This window comes from Anomaloglossus baeobatrachus, chromosome 5, assembly GCF_048569485.1.
Source record: "Anomaloglossus baeobatrachus isolate aAnoBae1 chromosome 5, aAnoBae1.hap1, whole genome shotgun sequence".
Taxonomy (NCBI): domain Eukaryota; kingdom Metazoa; phylum Chordata; class Amphibia; order Anura; family Aromobatidae; genus Anomaloglossus; species Anomaloglossus baeobatrachus.
In genome coordinates, this window is record NC_134357.1 from 50,473,356 (window position 1) to 50,489,150 (window position 15,795).

The window sequence follows — 15,795 nt, forward strand, 5'->3', positions numbered from 1 at the left end:
CGAAACCGCAACCGGTGACCTAGGCAAAATAGTCGGATGGTAACCCAGGTTAGCGAAAAAGGGCGTTACCTTAGTGGAGCTGCTCTGAGTGTTGTTGTAGGAGAACTCCGCCAACGGAAGCATCTTCAACCAATCGTCTTGGAGATGGCTGACATAACAGCGAAGATATTGTTCCAGGGTTTGATTCGTCCGTTCGGTTTGTCCATTTGTCTGAGGATGGTATGCAGAAGACAAACAGACATCAATCTGGAGTGCCGTACAAAACCCCTTCCAGAATCTCGACGTGAACTGCACGCCCCGATCGGAGATGATCTCATCCGGTACCCCATGCAATCGGAATACGTTCTGGACAACCAAATCCACTGTCTCTGCGGCTGAGGGAAGACCGGTACACGGAATGAAGTGAGCAGCTTTAGTCAATCGATCCACCACCACTAAAATGGTATTATGCCCGCCTGAGACCGGCAACTCCACAATAAAATCCATGGAGATAGACCCCCAAGGGCGAGATGGCACGGGTAACGGTTGGAGGAGTCCCGTAGGAGCCACACGAGGGACCTTGCACCGGGCACAAACCACACATGAGTGGACATAGTCCTTCACGTCCTTTAAACAGGTAGGCCACCAGAAAAACCGGCTCAGAAATTCCTGCGTCTTCTGTACCCCCCTATGACCGGCCAACACGGAGTCATGAACCAACTTGAGAACCCGAAGTCTTACGGCCTCCGGGACATAAATGCGTCGTTCTCTTAACCACACACCATTCCAAAGAACAAGAGTTACATCATTCGGGGGGGCAGCAAGAAATACATCACCATCATAGGCCAGCTTGATGTCCTTCCACAAGTCCTGGTCCTGGATTACTCCAACGAAATTGGCATCTGTTAACACGGTCTGCGACGGGGTTCCAGGCACGGAGTCCACGGCAGGGATTCGGGACAAGGCATCGGCTTTCCCATTACGTGAACCTGGACGGTATGTAACAACAAAATTGAATTGGTTAAGAAATAGGCTCCAACGGGCTTGTCGTGGAGACAGGCACCTGGCAGACTTGAGAAATTCCAGATTACGGTGATCTGTGAGTACTATCACTTGCTGCGCGGCTCCCTGTAAGTGGTGTCTCCATTCCTTGAAGGCGGCAATAATCGCCAATAATTCCTTATCCGCAATGTCGTAGTTCCTTTCCGCAGGGGACAACCTGCGGGAGAAGAAGGCACACGGATGCAGGAGACTCTTGTCCCCAGTCCTTTGAGAAAGAATGGCCCCTAATGCGTAGTCGGAAGCGTCGACCTCCACGATGAAGGGAAGTGCGGGATTCGGATGCACTAGTATGGGTGCTGAGGTAAAACATCCCTTGAGACGATGGAACGCTTCCTGAGCCTGGGCGGACCATACAAACTTCTGTCCTTTCTTAGTCAACAGGGTGATGGGACGAACAATCTCTGAAAAGTTACGGATAAAGCGTCGGTAAAAGTTGGCAAAACCGACAAAGCGTTGTACCTCTTTGATGTTTCCCGGTTCCGGCCAGTCGAGAATGGCTTGTATCTTGCTAGATTCCATGTTCAGTCCCTGAGGAGAGATGACATAACCTAAGAATTGTATTTGTGAGCAGTGGAACTCACATTTCTCCAGTTTAATGTACAGGTGGTTGTCCCTCAGCCGGGTAAGTACGGTCTTGACGTGCTCCTGGTGTTCCTGGAGAGAATCAGAAAAGATTAGAATATCATCCAGATAGATCACCATGAATTGGTCCATGATATCCCTGAAAATATCATTAACTAGATGTTGAAATGCCGCAGGAGCGTTACAAAGTCCAAAAGGCATCACTAAATACTCAAAATGTCCGTACCGACATCGGAACGCGGTCTTCCACTCGTCTCCGGGACGTATACGAAGCAGATTATATGCCCCACGGAGGTCCAATTTGGTGAATATCTTTGCCTGTTGGACTCTCTCCAATAGCTCCGGAATCAACGGTAACGGATACCGGTTCCGGATGGTTATTTTATTCAGTTCCCGGTAGTCAATACAGGGTCTCAGAGTCCCCTCCTTCTTTTTCACAAAAAAGATGGGTGCCCCTGCGGGCGAGGTAGACGGGCGAATAAATCCCTTGGCCAGGCTTTCATCAATATACTCCTTTAGGGCTTCTAGCTCAGGTGCCGCCAACGGGTAAACATGACCAAACGGGATTTCTGCCCCTGGGAGTAAGTCTATGGGGCAATCATACGGTCTATGCGGAGGAAGCCGATCGGCCTTTCTTTTGTCGCATATGTCAGCGAAGTCCCGATAAACCGAGGGTAAAACGGGTACCTGTACCGTGCCTTCTGCATGTGGTGTTACCGGAACCGGAACAGTTGGACAAATGGCCGGATCACTCTGCGGTGGGAAGGATATCTCCTTAGTTTCCCAATTGATGACCGGATTTGTAGACCGTAGCCACGGAATACCTAGAATAATCGGAAAATGTGGAGAAGAGATCATCATGAAAACAAGAGTCTCCTGCTGACCTGGTTTCATCACGCATTCTAGCGGTACTGTTTCCCGATCCACTGGTCCAGATGTTAACGGAGATCCGTCTACCGTCTCCATGGTAACCGGTAAGGATCTTTGCTGAGTCCGGATACCGTGTTTACTAGCAAAAGAAAAGTCCATGAAATTTCCCCCTGCCCCAGAGTCTATCATTGCAGAGGTAGGAATTAGCTGTCCCTCCCACCGGATCTGAATGGGGAGTGAACAATGGGTATATTTCCCTTCTGAGTCCTTCGGTGAGGTAGACATTACCGTCAAGGGAAATACCGCATCCAAGTGTCCACTTGCCTCAGAGATATCAGACTCTGCGTCCGTGTTATCACACTCTGCCATGGCTGCCAATACCTTATTTGGGCGATTCGGACGTTTCGGGCAGTCGATTAAAAAATGGTCCGATTGACCGCAGTAGAAACACAAACGCTCACGGAGCCGGTGTTCACGACGTTCGTTGGTCTCTCGCTTTTGTAGAGAGTCCACTTGCATAGGAACGTCCTCAGCCTCCCGTGGCGTCCTGAAAGCCGGTTCTCTGGAAGGAAATGTATTATTATTTATACGGTTTATAGCTGCCCATCTTTCCTGTCTACGTTCCGTTAAACGGGTATCTATGCGCACACAGTGCTGGAGAAACAGGTCAAAATCCCCTGGGGATTCGGAACGGGCTAACTCGTCCTTGATGGTACCGGACAAACCCTTTCTGAAAACGGACAATAATGCATTGTTTCCCCAGTCGGTGTCTACCACTAACCTCCTGAACTCAGTGGCGTATTCAATGACAGAGCGCTTTCCCTGACGTAAGGAAAGGAGAGCAGATTCAGCGGTAGCACGGCGATTCGGATCATCAAACATCTGCGCCATTGCGTTCAGAAAGTCATCTAGGTGATTTAAACGGATGTCCCGGTTTTCTATCATCGGATTAGCCCAAGCCAGTGCTCGTGAGGTTAATAACATGATGATACATAACACCTTTGACCGGTCAGAACGGTAATATTCAGCATGTACATCGAAAAACAGTATACATTGGTTAATAAATCCACGGAACTGACTACGATCACCATTAAAACGGAATGGGGGTAACCTAGGCATACCGGCAGCTGGTACGGACGTAGTGGGGACGGCTTCCTGAGCCTCCACTGACTTGCAAATCCTGTATAGCCGGACCCAGTACCTGGTGATCATGGCCCAGCTGCGTTTCCACATCTCTAAGCTTAGTCTGCACCACCTCCATCTCCTGCTGCAGGGAGTTAATCATGGAGAACAGCTGATCTACTCGTGTCTCAGTCATTGCCCCAGCGAAATCCTCTAATGGCCTGAGTATAATGTAATACTTATTCTATATTCTGAGGATTTCGATAGCGTAGGGCAATGACAATCAGAGACGAGTTCCGGGTACAAGATGTTTTATAGTATGTCACCACGGTAGAAACAGAACAAACACAACAATACAATAACACATACAATACTTTCCGGAATAGACGCGCAGGGGATTCCCGGGACCACGCACCGGACTCCCCCAGGGAGACCACCGGAGCGAACCCCTATACAGGGACTGTCCGGCAATCTACCCCGGAAGGCCTAAATGCGCAGCGGCCGGGATAAGGAGCAAGCGGTAAAGTCAATGAGTGTCCGTACGGAAATGTTTATCCAGGATGGTTACGAACCAAAAGAGAACCAGGCGGAGTGCTGACCGAAGATGGTAAACGGAATCCGGGCACAGCCTTAAGAGCCGGGTACAGTCCTGAGACAATCGGTAGGTAGTCCTTTAGGGGAATCCCGAGGCAATCCGGAATAAGCAGCAAACACAGCAGGAGCACACAGCAGGCAGTATACTCAGGCACTGGACTGGGCTGGGAGGCGGCCTTTTAAGCTGCTGGACAGGAAGTAGGGCAACAGAACGGTAACCTCCATGTTAACCGAGGGCAAGGGCAGTCAAAAGAGAACTGGAAAACCTGGAAACCTGACAGCATTTCTGTATGCAAGGTGTCGATTTGTATTGAATTGATGATGCCCTACAACTTTCTAATTCACTTTTCTCTATCGTTTCATTGGGGGACACAGGACCATGGGTTATGCTGCTGTCACTAGGAGGCTGACACTAAGTAAACATAAAAAAGTTAGCTCCTCCCTAGCAGCATACACCCCGAGCCGGAGGCGGGCTCAGATCAGTTTTTAGCTTAGTGTCGTAGGAGGCTGATGTGGGCCGTCTCGGCCCCCCTCAGCCATGTATGTTTTTGCGCTTTTTTATTTTATTTCGGCGCCGCTCATCGCTCTCATACCTGTCGTCTTCTTCTCTGCAGGTATTCGCTTCACTCATTCTCCGCAGCCCCGTGGGTACCGCTCCCCAGGGTCGCAGGGGCTTGAGACTTCGGGGCCCTCTCCCCCGCCCGTCCCCGTGGTACCACTCCCGGGGGTGCGCGTGTGGGCAGGTTGTTTTGTGGGCACCCCTGATTCGCCCTGAGGTATCACCCCAAAGGGCGTACAGGGGAATACAGCAGGGATGGAACCTCAGCAGCGTTTGTGATAGATGGGGCCCTGTCACGCTGCCTTCTCCTGATAGGGGGCTGTCTACCCCCATCATGATGCCTACTACCCTGCCTTCAGCACGCTCTCCCCCGGAGCCTTCCTGGACGAGCAGCGCTGTTCACAGGCAGGGCCAGGGAGCTCTGCCTGCACCGCATCCATCGCTGAGCCGGCGCCGCCGATTGCAGGTAGGATCCGACTTCCCTGCTCTTTCCCCCGGCCCCCTCCATAAATTTAGTCCCCGGCTTCGGCCTAGTCGCTCCTGCGTCCTAGCCACGCCCCCGCTGCATGCTATTGGCCGCCGGTCGTCTCCCTCTGTACCTCCCACTGCTCTGCCTCCTGGCAGATGGTGGGGGCTGTGAATCCTCCAGACTTTTCGCGCCGGAATCCTGCTCCTCCCCCAGCCTCCTCCAGCGTCCCCTCTCCATTTTAGCCTGCCTCTGGTCCCCTGAGGCTGCAGCGCGCCGGCGTTCTGAGTTTTCTGGCCAGCTCATTCCTGGACTCCACTTCTGGACTGGTGGGCAGCACGCAGGACCTGGGTAAGCTCTGCTCCTAAGGAGTAGCCCTCACTAGGTAGCATTCTCTGAGATTAGGGACGAGTTAACCCTCTCCTGTCTCCTTCCTAGCAGCCACCAGGGAGAGTACCTGTGTGCACCATGCCTAAGGCTAAGCCCACCCAATCCAAGCAGGCCCCCTTTGCACTATTTTTTGCATGCTCCTCCTGCAGCTCCAAATTTTCCCAGGGTCAGGACGCCCCACTATGCTCCGTCTGTTCTACAGACGCGCAGCCTCCGCAGGACTCCGCGGCCGACGCTTCTGATACCGCAGACGCCACAGCGCCATATGCTGCAGGGCCCTGCGTCCCGCCCCCCCCGACTGGCTAGCGTCCCTGTCCCAGTCCGTAGATTCCCTCTCTGAGGCTTCTCGGACCATCGCGCAAGCTCTACGCCTGCTGCCGACGCTCGCCCAGATTCCCGCAGACCCGGCGCAATTGCCCCCGGAGCAGGTGAGCCCCGTTGCAGGGTCCTCCTCTGCTGCTCAGAAACGGACCCGCCGGGTCTCGTCCTCAGACTCTTCCCAGGTTTCACCTTCATCCCCAGGTCCAGACCGTCAGTCCTCCAGGGAGGCTTCTGACTGCTCCGAGGATGATTCCGATGCGGTACCCCTACAGGACTCAGAGCAGGCGGCCGATATTCGGCACATGGTAAATAGCCTGATAGAAGCAGTAAACCAGACCTTGAAGGTACAGGTGGACCCAGTCTCCTCCCAGAGCACCCAGGTCTCCTTTAAGCGGGTGAAGCGGGCCCAGAACACATTCAGCGGACATCCAGAATTCGCTGAGTTACTGCGCAGCCACAGGCAACAGCCGGACAGGGTATTTACCAGCGGTAAGTCCATCGATTTGCATTATCCCTTTCCTGAGGGTCTTCGAAAGGATTGGGCAGGTTCCCCTGTGGTTGACCCCCCAGTCTCCCGCCTGTCTTCTCACACAGTCCTTCCACTCACTAACGGTACGTCTCTCAAAGATCCTACGGACCGTACTATTGACAGGTTGGCCCGTTCCGCCTTCGAGGCAGCGGGCTCATCCCTCTCTCCGGCCTTCGCCTCGGTTTGGGTGGCGAAGGCCCTGATGTCCTGGGCGGACACGCTACGCGGCGGTCTCCGCGCCATTCCTACCAATCCGGACCTGGTTCCCATCGCCTCGCAGATTTCCCTCGCGGGTGAGTACTTGCTCAATGCAGCCCTGGCGTCTGCAAGTTGCGCGACCCAGGCCGCCAGCAACAATGTGGCCATCCGTCGAGCCCTTTGGCTCCGCTCCTGGAACGCGGATGCGGCCTCTAAGAAGTCACTAACTTCCCTGCCCTTCCTAGGGGAGCGTCTCTTCGGAGATAGGCTGGACCAGCTGATCTCCGATGCAACGGGAGGAAAGAGTACATCTCTCCCCCAATTGCGCCCCAAGCGCTTCCAGAATCGGCGCTCCACCGCTCGTTTCCGGTCCTTTCGCAGCTTCAGCTCCAATCCCCAGCCGCGGAAAAGCCGCTCTCCTCCGAGAGACAGGAAGACCCCGTCATTCAAGACCAATCCCGCCTGGCGTTCACGCCCCCGCCAGTCCACGAGATCCTCTTCTGGTTACCGCCGTCGTTCCTCCAAGTGACTCGCGGTCGGCGCGCAACAGCGCCAGACTTGTGGGAGGGCGCCTGTCTCGTTTTCAGCATGTGTGGATCCCCCTGACCGCCGATGCCTGGGTCAGAGAGATCATCACATCAGGCTACAAAATAGAATTCGAGGCAAAGCCACCGAGACGTTTTTTCCTATCTCGCCCTCCCGAGTCTACCGTGCGGGCTCGCGCGTTCTTTCACTCCATAGACTCCCTCCTCCGAACCGGAGTCGTGGTACCAGTCCCTCCCGCAGAGCGTTTCAAGGGGTTCTATTCCAACCTTTTCGTGGTCCCCAAAAAGGACGGCTCTGTCCGTCCCGTCCTCGACCTAAAGCTTCTGAACAGGTCGGTGAGACCTCGGCCGTTTCGAATGGAGTCACTCCGGTCCGTCATCGCGTCCATGGAGGTAGGCGAATTCCTGGCATCGCTGGATATTCAAGACGCCTATCTTCACGTCCCGATAGCCACCTCTCACCAACAGTTCCTCCGTTTTGCGATAGCGGAAGATCACTTCCAGTTCACAGCTCTTCCCTTCGGCCTCGCATCCGCACCCAGGGTCTTTACGAAGATCATGGCTGCTGCCATGTCCGTCCTGCATGCCAGGGGTGTCATGGTCATCCCGTACTTGGACGATATGTTGATAAAGGGCTCTTCTTTCGAGGACTGTCGTCTCGGGGTTCAGGTCACGATCGACACCCTTTCACGGTTAGGGTGGCTGATAAATCGGAAGAAGTCCTCTCTGATCCCGGCCCGTCGGATCACCTTTTTAGGCATGGTATTCGATACCATCCAAGGGCGAGTTTTCCTCACACAGGAGAAGATCTCCTCCCTACAACGAGGACTCCGCGCTCTTCGGCGTCAGCGCCAAGTGTCCATCAGGTTCGGCATGCGAGTCCTCGGTCGTATGGTGGCGGCGATGGAAGCGGTACCCTTTGCACAGTTCCATCTCCGGCCACTCCAGCTGGCCTTGCTGAAGAAGTGGGACAGATCTCCCTTTTCTCTGGACCGCAGGTTTCATCTTTCGCCGGAGACCCGCAACTCCCTCCGTTGGTGGCTCAATCAGCGCAACCTCGCATCAGGGAGGTCTTTCCTCCCGCTCCACTGGAAGATAGTGACCACCGACGCCAGTCTCCAGGGCTGGGGAGCAGTGTTTCGACATCACACAGCGCAGGGCCGATGGTCACCGAGAGAGAGTTGTCTCCAGATCAACCTTTTTGGAGATAAGAGCCATCCGGCTAGCCTTGCAGCAGTTTCGGCACCTAGTACAGGGTTGCCCGGTCAGGATCCAGTCGGACAATGCGACGGCGGTGGCGTACATCAACCACCAAGGCGGCACAAGAAGTGTCGGGGCGATGCGAGAAGTCAAGAAGATATTGCACTGGGCCGAGTGTCATCACTCCCTGATCTCAGCGGTACACATCCCAGGCGTGGACAATTGGGCGGCGGACTTCCTCAGCAGGGAAGGCCTCGCCTCCGGAGAATGGTCCCTCAACCGGGAAGTCTTCAACCAGATCTGCGACAGATGGGGAGTTCCGGACGTGGACCTAATGGCCTCCCGGTTCAACCGTCAAGTTCCGCACTTTGTAGCGCGGTGCCGCGACCGCTTGGCTTTAGGAGTCGACGCCCTCACCCTGTCATGGAGCCAGTTCAGTCTCCCGTACATCTTCCCTCCGCTCCCTCTAATTCCGAGGGTCCTCAAGAAGATCAAGGCGGAAGGGATACCGGTCATCCTAGTGGCTCTGGACTGGCCCAGGCGAGCATGGTTCGCGGAACTAACTCAGCTCCTCGCAGACGCTCCGTGGCGCCTTCCAGACCGTCCAGATCTCCTGCAGCAGGGGCCTCTCTTCCATCAGAACTCACAGGTCCTAAATTTGACGGCCTGGCCATTGAATCCTGGGTTCTAGCTAAGGCTGGTTTTTCCTCAAGAGTGATTCAGACAATGATTAGGGCCAGGAAGCCATCTTCATCAAAGATTTACCACCGCACGTGGAAAGTTTTCTTCAGGTGGTGTGAAGAGCAGAATATTTCTTCTCCTCTCGCCTTCTCCCTTCCTTCCCTGTTGGCATTCTTGCAGTCAGGCCTAGATGCGGGTCTCTCGCTCGCAACACTAAAGGGCCAGATATCGGCGTTATCAATCCTGTTTCAGAAGCCACTGGCCGCTCGTTCACAGGTTAAGACCTTCATCCAGGGAGTAGCCCACCTGGCACCGCCGTACCGTCGGCCTCTAGAACCGTGGGACCTTAATCTAGTCCTAGGGTCACTTCAGGGCTCCCCATTCGAGCCCTTGCGAGAATCTTCCCTGTCTCACCTGTCTTGGAAGGTGGTGTTTCTTGTTGCCATCACTTCTATTCGCAGGACGTCAGAGCTGGCAGCTCTCTCTTGTCGTTCCCCCTTTTTGATTTTTCACCAGGACAAAGCGGTTCTCCGGCCAGATCCCGCTTTTCTCCCAAAGGTGGTCTCCCCGTTCCATCTTAACGAGGAAATCATCCTTCCATCCTTCTGTCCTGGCCCCTCTCACAGCTTGGAGAGGTCCTTGCACACCCTGGACCTAGTGCGTGCACTTAGAATTTATGTCTCCAGGACCGCGCCGTTCCGTAAGTCAGATGGTCTGTTTGTTCTCCCTTCTGGTCCCAAGAAGGGTGAATCGGCATCCAAGGCTACAATTGCCAGATGGATCCGTTCCGCCATATCAGAGGCCTACCGGATTCGGGACAAGTCTCCGCCGCGGGGGGTAAAGGCGCACTCTACCCGCGCAGTGGGCGCCTCTTGGGCGATTAGGCATCAGGCGTCGGCCGACCAGGTCTGCAAGGCCGCCACCTGGTCTAGCCTGCACACCTTTACTAGGTTCTACCACGTTCACACCCAAGCATCGGCAGATGCTATTTTTGGGAGAAAGGTCTTGCAGGCAGCAGTTGCGCACCTGTAATAGGGTGGCAGCATTCAATTATAGTGCAAGCCCACCGAGGGAGGTTGTTGTTGTCTGCCTCTGCGGGTTTTTCGGTATTCCCACCCAGGGACTGCTTTTGGACGTCCCATGGTCCTGTGTCCCCCAATGAAACGATAGAGAAAGTAGGATTTTTGTGTACTCACCGTAAAATCTCTTTCTCTGAGTCTTCATTGGGGGACACAGCACCCACCCTGCTTGGTTTTTTGGTTGATTCAATTGCATTTGCCTGCTATTTTTTCAGTGGTCTTATGTTCATAGACCTCTTGTTTGCACGGCTGCATTGTTTTAGTTACAACTTGTGTTTATGTATGGGGATTCTGGTGGTACTCCTACTGCTTGTGCACCAACTGATCTGAGCCCGCCTCCGGCTCGGGGTGTATGCTGCTAGGGAGGAGCTAACTTTTTTATGTTTACTTAGTGTCAGCCTCCTAGTGACAGCAGCATAACCCATGGTCCTGTGTCCCCCAATGAAGACTCAGAGAAAGAGATTTTACGGTGAGTACACAAAAATCCTACTTTTTTCTCTCTCGTTCAGTTTTCGAGATAAAAATGCTACCTCCGTTGTTTTCCACCAGGTGGCACAATAGGTGGTTTCATTGCGTAGCGCATGGCTACTTTACTATACCTAGACACCACTTCTATGCCTATAGCTGCCGCCGTTCTCAAGTTAATGGCGGTGGACAGGATATGGGTGGACACACTGTATAGTAGCAGGTATACAGAAATCAGAATAATTTTTATTCTTCTAGACCATCACACAGGTGCGCCTTCTATACTTTCTAATATGTCAGAGTTTGCAGACGCATGAAACAAGATTTCCTTTCAGAGGTGTAAAGTATGAAAAGAACACATCAGATCGGCATTAGGAACACTAAAAACTTTATTTCTTTACTTGAAGAACAGTCACAGTTTACAGAAATACACAATTGTTCTTCACTGTCAATTTACTAAAGAAAGGGAATGACTAACCAGGATATTAAAGCTAGTAATTCCACGTAAAGCCTCAATATAGATACAAAATTACTACAATGAGGTGCAAGATGGTGCTGAGAACGGCATTCAGTCAGCTACAGATATTAGGACCTGGCCGCTCTCCTGACAAGTCTGGTGTAGCAAATACCTGCATTCTCCATTAAATAATTGGGAAGCAGCTTTGATGTTACCCTTAAGTTGCATTCAAATGTCGAGGCTGCTCAATGGGTTTATATATATATATATATATATATATATATATATATATATATATATATTTTTTTTTTTTTTTTATACTGCAAAAAAATAAAAATACACTGCAGCCAAAACATGACCAAATCCTAATTTTATCAGTAAATGTATGAGTTATTTAGCAGTCACCATTCCCATTGCAAATAGGGTAGGTACCGGTATGTCCCTGTGCATTTTGGCACTGTCTGGTCAGTGCTGCCTGTAATGGGAACACTTGGCTTTCAATTTACTCACACTTCGAGGGGAATCACAAAGTTTAAAAATGATTGAGAATACAATCATTTACTAAAACTGACATGGGACAGAGTTAAAGGGAATTTTAAAGCATAAAATTACTGTTCTCTCTGAGTACAGGGGCTTAGTGTACCTTTGGCGCAGTTAAGCAATTTAGTGCAACACCCCAACTACTTGACTTCTATCTATCTCCCACCTGTTCTGAAGGTGGGGATATCAATCAAGAAAGAGCAGGTCAAAAGAGATAGATAGATAGAGATATATATATATATCTCTATCTCTTTTGACCTGCTCTTTCTTGATTGATATCCCCACCTTCAGAACAGGTTAGTGGTTAGCACTTCAGTCTTGCAGCGCTGGGGTCCTGGGTTCAAATCCCACCAAGGACACCATCTGCAAGGAGTTTATATGTTCTCCCCGTGTTTGCGTGGGTTTCCTCCGGGTACTCCAGTTTCCTCCCACACTCGAAAGACATACAGATAGGAACTCTAGATTGTGAGCCCCAATGGGGACAGTGTTGCCAATGTATGTAAAGCGCTGTGGAATAAATAGCGCTATATAAATGAATAAAATTATTATTATTTATTATACACATATACATGAGTAGCTGGGCAGGTGCACTGAACTGTTTGGCCACACCAAGGGTGCACTGGGTGCCTATTCTTGGTTTGATCAGTCATTTTCTTCTGACAGATTCCCTTTAAATACATCTTTAAAGAGACCCTGTCACCAAGATACAATGTACTTAGAGAATCGAGATCTGTTGGATGCCCTTCCTAAGATGAGCAATTGTAAATAATTACGGGATGTCGTGAGTCAGGTCAGTGGAAAAATAACTTGTCACTAGGGATGAATGACCTGGTAGGTGCTCGGCAAGTGTAACGAGGATTTTGATGCTCGGGTGCTCAGTACTCGTTTAGAGAGTATAATGGAATACAATGGGGAATGAGCATTTTTACAAAAGATTTTCCGGAAAAATGCTCAAGTTCCCCATTGACTTACATTATATTACGTAAACGAGTACTGAGCACCCGAGCATCAAAATGCTCACCGAGCAGTTCTCTTTACTTTTCACAATGAGCTTGAGGTTGTTATGGCGCTGAAGGCTCTCTCCGAATTGCATCGTATTCTACCCTAGCATTATTTCTTCTAACGTAGCATGCACTAAAAGAAAGACCCCTGTATGAATTCAGGTATAAGGGTATACAGGGTGGTTTTCATGCTTGTACCATTTTGAAAAATTGGAGATTTGCAAAGTGTTAATATGCCAGTGTGCATGATCTCTTTACCATAGGTGGAGCAAATCACAGGACTTCCATAATTTCAGCAATAGCTAGATAAACCAAAAAAAAGCATTCTTCCTCAAGAGTCCTTTACACCGGACCCATCATGTAATTTCAACTACCTTAAATATGTTGCCCACTACTTTTACATTGATGGATAAGACAGGTCATCAATGTCTGATCGGCGGCGGCAGCCGGATACTGCATATCCGCCTCCCATTCAAATCAATAGGAGACAGATGTGCAGTACTCAGCCGCGGCCGCTATCAGAAGATGGGCAGCTTTGGGTCTGAGCATTTCCGGCCACCTGCCGCTGCCAGCACGGAGAACAGCTAATTGGCGGAGGTGCCTGGTATCGGACCCTGACCGATCAGCCATTGATGACCTATTCTAAGGATAGGCCATCAATGTAAAAGTAGTGGACAACCCCTTTAAATTTTCCCACTGGATCAGCTTTGCACACGCTGCGGATTTGCTGCAGAAAATGTTTCTACCATTTCTGCAGTCATTCCCCAGCAAAACCTATGGGTATAAAAAAAATGCTGTGTGCACACTGCGGTTTCTTTTATACTTGTGGATTTACCCGCGGAATTTCCGCTGCGGATTTAATGTGCATGTCACTTCTTTTCCGCAGGTACCTGCGGTTTTTGCCAAACTGCGGAAAAAAATGCACCAAACCGCGGCAAAACCGCATGCGGATGTCGTTGCGGTTTTGGTGCAGTTTTTTACCGCGGGTGCGGGATTCTTTCAGATAGTCCGGATTTTCCTTATGAAAAAGTCAATTTCTAGTGCGCACATGGCCTAATAGTGTATACAGATGATCAAGGCTAAATCAGGTCTTCTCTGGTGACAAGGTCTCTAGAATGACTTTGCCTTCAAAAATGAAATACAAACTTAGCTCAACAGAACATTTCTACATTAATTTACAATATATATACAGAGATCAAGCAATACAGAATATGATCACACTTGTGTAATTACAAGGTTTTTAAAAAATAATCTCAATTTTTACAATGTGCAGGTTATTTTCCTATTGGGTAAGGTGCCTTCCAGGAATTATCATTTGCTTGAGGGCATAGTAATATTTGTTAAGCATGGTACAGGGCCTGAGGACGGGCATTTCAAAACTTAGGCCATGTTCAAAACGTTGCGGTTTTGGCCTTTTTTTTTTCACATGAGTTTTATGCAAATTAAAAGGTGCTTTATACTGTACCAGCAAAACATGAGATTCCTGAAATCTCAGGCACTTTCACTTGCTTTTTTCCTGACTGAAATGAAAAACTGCTGCGTTTTTGAAAGAAGCACCATGTTAATCCTTTCAGCGTTTTTGCTGCTTTTTTCAGCACTGAAAGCAATGAGAGTGTAAACGTAGCTGTGTTTTCGCTGCCTTTTGTATTGACTCAAACGAACTATAAAAATGCACTGTAGACAAATGAGGTCTAAAGGCCCTGGCACACACAGAGATAAATCTGCGGCAGATCTGTGGTTGCAGTGAAATTGTGGACAATCAGTGCCAGGTTTGTGGCTGTGTACAAATGGAACAATATGTCCATGATTTCACTGCAACCACAGATCTGCCAAAGATTTATCTGTGTGTGTGATAGGGACTTAAGGGGAAAGCTATTTTCATTGCGGAGACTGACGCACCAATTCAGCATGCCAGTGGTGAGGAGACTTTAAGCCGCAATGCGCCTCGCCTCTCCTCTCTTAGGGCAGAGTCACACTTGCGAGTTCCTTGCATGTAACTTGGAGAGTGTCAGGCCGTGCTGGGTGATGTGATGTGAGACTTGCGCAAGTTGAACACGAGGCATTTGCAGGTGTGACTTTGGCCTTACAGCCAGATCAGATCTTATACTTTGCACTGACGAGGGACAACCATCCCGAAACACTGTGTCTGCAAATTGAGGAGCTGATCTGGCATAAATCCCAAGTCATATAAAAAGTCTCAAATGGGTCACTATTGACTTTTATGGTATATGCGCACGATCTGGACATGCTAAGTCGTTCGTTTTCCGCAGGGGCCATTCCCACGATCAGGGTTCTGGCTGCACAATCTCTCTGTTCTCCTTGCGGAGAACACTTGCGGCTCTGCAGCAATAAATTTACATGCTGCGGCTCAGAAAGACACGCTGCTTGAAAAACAACCACAGTGTGCAGGAGATTTCTAGAAATCCCATCCACTGTGCTTGTACTGTACAATGCTGCGTCCAAAATGCTGTCCACCCTGATCGTGAGCACGTGGTCTTAGGATTGCTACTTCCAATAGATGGCACCAGCATTCGCCTACTTAATCACTGAAGAGAATTTAAAGGCAAATGATGTAGCAAAAAAAAAAAAAATAATACCGCAAACCTGCTTTTTGGAAGCAGCTTTTTCTACAGCAAAAATGCAAAGTGTGAACATCACCTAAGACTTTCGATGAACAGTCTCACACCTTGCACAACGTGTATCGGGTTTCCTGGAGTGTTCATTTATTTCAGGATTTTGGGATGAACAAATATTGCTACCTAGATATAGCGCTTCTATATCTGTATGTGATATTCTACAGTATAGTTGGGCTTTTCTACTGCATACGTGTATTCTCAGGTCCGACAATGAAGAGCAGAATCAGGTCCTCATCCTCTAGCGCCTGCTGTAACCCTGCGAATAGGGCATGCGTAATAGACCGCTGATTATGTGGCGCGTGCCTCCATAGAGTGATGAGCTACTCCGATCCATGCCCATCCTCCTCCTTGTCACCATTTGTGCTTTTACAAATCCTGCGCAGGCACGGGTTCACAAACCACAGCGCAGCTTGAGTGACAACCCTGCCGATTATACACCATATAGCAGTGTCTGGGGTGCAGGGCGCAGGCGCCACATCTCTGAAATCTTGGGCTGAAATAGCAAACCAATGTGGTTGA